Source organism: Etheostoma cragini, chromosome 13 (assembly GCF_013103735.1).
Source record: "Etheostoma cragini isolate CJK2018 chromosome 13, CSU_Ecrag_1.0, whole genome shotgun sequence".
Classification (NCBI taxonomy): domain Eukaryota; kingdom Metazoa; phylum Chordata; class Actinopteri; order Perciformes; family Percidae; genus Etheostoma; species Etheostoma cragini.
In genome coordinates this window covers 2,689,232-2,693,115 of record NC_048419.1, presented here as the reverse complement: position 1 = coordinate 2,693,115, position 3,884 = coordinate 2,689,232, and positions in this window count along the sequence as shown.

Here is a 3,884-nt window from a genome sequence, read left to right as displayed (position 1 = left end):
CCCTCCCTCCTTCCCGACTAGCCAACCCCACCCTGCCACATACATCAAGCCTACACTTCAGTTCTCATGCCGGCACGCATATATGTTCTCTATGCTCCTGTTGTATTTTGCCCATCTCTTTCCTCTTTTTCTGCTTTTGGTGCCACCAGTGTTCAGAGTTGTAGGTGTGTAGAGCCGAGTAGTCCCGGTGCCCTAGCCCTGAATTTAAAACCCCCTCTCCTGTTACACAGCTGTCTGCTGCCTGTCTGGTCACCAAATTAGTCTCTGTGCAGCTTTCTACTATCACTCCATGAGCCAATCTCTCACCTTTTCCTCACATAGCCCACAGCACAGGTTTTGTCTTATGTGTATATTATTGTAGGTGGCTAGAGTTTGGGACATTGTAGTTCAATTTCTGCTATATTTGTGGGTAAGACTGGCAAAATACCCAGATGAAATAGTATCACCTGTGAATGAGAATCCAGACAGGGCTGCTATGTGCTGACATTCTACCAAGTGTAATTGAAAAGAACAGTTATGCAACAGGGCAGTGACGTGATAATGTGCCTTTTGCTCACATTGGCCAGGAAGCATCAGTAGCTTCACAAAAAGCTGAAATCTCCACGAGGCCACGGAAATGTCCACTCATTACAGCATGGGACCCTCTCCAACTGAAGGCAGGGATAGAATGGTGGGTGATGGAATATTCTAAACTGTGTGAAAAATAGTTTTGGGGCTTGTTATCAGTAATGCTTTGGCAACATTGTGTATGGTTTTATTACATTTTCTGAAACTTTAGAGTGTTGAATTTCAGCAATTTCTGTCTTCTTATCCCGCAGAGTGTGTCGGAGGAAGTGAGCATTAGTTTGTAGCCTTGCTGGAACATTTTGAAACACATGACCCTTGGAAAGGAATCTACGCCAACTGCTTTGACCTTTGTCAGAATAGCACGGAGTCAAGCTGCACCTGCGTCCGCTCTGAGTGTGAGCACATGATGTCACATTGGTCAGGAATGGGGAAAATGTATCATTTCAACATCTCTTGCCCTGAGTAGGGAGACTTGTCAGCAGTTCATTCACATGAAACCAAGATGATCATGAAACATAGCTGGAAAAGTAACATTATGTGCCTGGCAACCAAATACAATGACATAGCAGGCGTCTATAAATACCGCTTTTATGGCAGACTATATTTAAAGCTTCCCTCCAACATTAAACTCAACACCTGTCACCTGTGGAAAACTAGCCCGGAGATGCAGATCATGCACACAACGCAACATTTAAAAGAATATGGTCCTAAAGGACACTCTCAAAACCACAGGTAATCAAATGATACAATTTTTATAGTCATTTTTAGGGTCAAGTAGTCCAATTTTCAATATGTACTTGTGTTTCATTTCAAGTAAAAGAATACACTTTATCTTTAAAACCTAAACACAACTTTGTTATAATGGTTTTTGAATAATGATTTGCCAATTTAAAGGCTGGATATTATGCAAGCTTAACTTTCTTTTTGGGCCTGGGGTGGTTTACTTGTTGCAGTTCTGTTGGACCGTTGGTGGCTGGTATTCGTCCATTGAAATTAAAGCCGTCAGGGTCATGTGCACACAGTGTGGTCAGGGGGAGGCTATATTTATACCAGGGTTGTTGGTCCATCTGCACCCTGTCAAACAGGAGCCCCCGCCCACTCAGGACCCAGATTCAATTTCATCGAGTCAGTTCTCTGTCCATCTCTCTCGCTCCGCAAAAGTGGAGCCCATTGACCTAACCTTGCAAAAACTATCACGACATTAAGCTGCATGTGTCACCAATGTTGTGGTCAGCGGAGTGCTGTTATTCTGCAACTAATTGATTCAGATTCAAAGGTCAAATGAGCAAGAACACCAGGAAAACTAAAACTGTCACTATGTCTTTTTACACAAAATTTTTTATTTTATTTTTATAATTTGTACTGTGACTATACATTTTAAAGCTTTCCCTCAAACAAAAAACACTGGTAATCTCTAGTCTATAAAGAATACAGTGGTTCAAGTGGGATTAGAGGTGTGGCCTTTGTCTACAAGGGAGTCGTGCAGGTGCTGTTGCTATGTAAATAGGTAGGGCCCTTCCAATAGGATTAACTGGACACACACACACACGAACACAATGTGCTCTAGTTGGAGAATGTTCATTGAAGCGTATCGAATCTGTATCAGTGCATCTGAATGAATAAAGGGCCGGCATTCCAGAGGCTTGGAATGGAGTACAGTGTGTGACCGTATGGATCATTGCACATGTACTGTGCGATGTAACGTGCATCTACACCTGGCTCAGCGCCACATCCCTGGGGGAAAAAATAGGTCTGTGTTAGTTTGTTTAACACAAGGTTAATTTCCCATTTTTTTCTTATTTTACCGTCTACACAACTGATTCTGCATTGAATGGATGGTTTCATTAATAGATAATCACGTTGCCAGCGTTGACTTTTAGTTTTGCACTTCCATTAAGTTGAGAGAATGGTGGGGGACAGAATTTTTCTCTTTTTTTCTAAATGGTGCAAATTAAGGCAGCAGAGGCCGAGATATCCTAGCTCCTGAATATAAGTCCGAAAACCCCGCCGCTCAATTCTACAATTCCCATAATGCAACTCAAAAGCATCTTTCATTAGAGTGGTTTACACACAGTTAATGACACAAGGGCCAATGGTACAAATACATCTTTTTTTTTAAAGATACTAACTGTTCATGTCGAGACGTCAGCAGCTGAGACAAGCTTGTTAACTGACAGATAGTAAGCTGGGACGGCCTCATTTTTCCTCTTCATTAACTTTTAAATTGAGCAAAATTGTGTGTAAAGGTGGACGAAATGCTAGCGGGTAGTAAACATGACCAGACCCTCAAAGTCTGGATCATGTGCATTTTCAGGATGAAGCCTGACATCTATGAGCTGGATGTCAGGCTTCAAACAACCAAAAGCTTCAAACACGCAGAAAAAGGCAAGTTTTTAAGAACATATGGATTGTGCAACAAGACAGACCTGGTAAATGTCTTTTTTTATAGCCAAAGGTTTTTTAATTGTTATTACTATTACTGTCATTACTGTGTCTTCTTTCTAAAAACTGCTGCTTAAAATTTTAATTTCCTTGCGGGAGTATTCCGAAAAGGATTAATAAGGAGAAGTCTAAGTCTGAGTCTTGTAAGTAATTCACTGGCCATTTGACAACTAGCTTACATGTCAGCTTATAGACCCAAATATTTCCAAATATTACATCCAGAACTAAAGAAGATATACAATTTCACAGGAAGTGTAGTGGATAGATAGATAGATAGATAGATAGATAGATAGATAGATAGATAGATAGATAGATAGATAGATAGATAGATAGATAGATAGATAGATAGATAGATAGATAGATAGATAGATAGATAGATAGATATTGATCCCAAAAATGGGAAATTACAACAGCAAAATATCAGTCACACAGCACAGAATACACATCAAATACCAGGTTACAATATACATAAAATAATTGGATACAATATAGATACATACAATATACATTAACTACAATTGTGTTGGGAATACAAAAATGTACAATTGCTTAACTAGTATTGAGGAAGATGTAGATAAACCCATTGTGAAAGTTGTACTTAGTGCAGATGTGGTGTCTCAGAGTCTTATCTAGCACCCAGTGATGAAGTGTTAAAAAGTTGTATTACCAGTTTGTTCAGTAAAGTGTACTCTCTGTTACGAGTACACTGGCCTTTGAGTGTAAAATCGGTGACATGCCCTCCGACCAGCAGTAGGTATTATAGGGGAGTCTTCTTCATCCACAAGACAAAAACAATATTAATTAAAGCTGCAAGCAGCGATGGAGGGCCCTCGCTAACATGCGCGAGTCGGGGATACTGGCGGACGCCTCTCCTT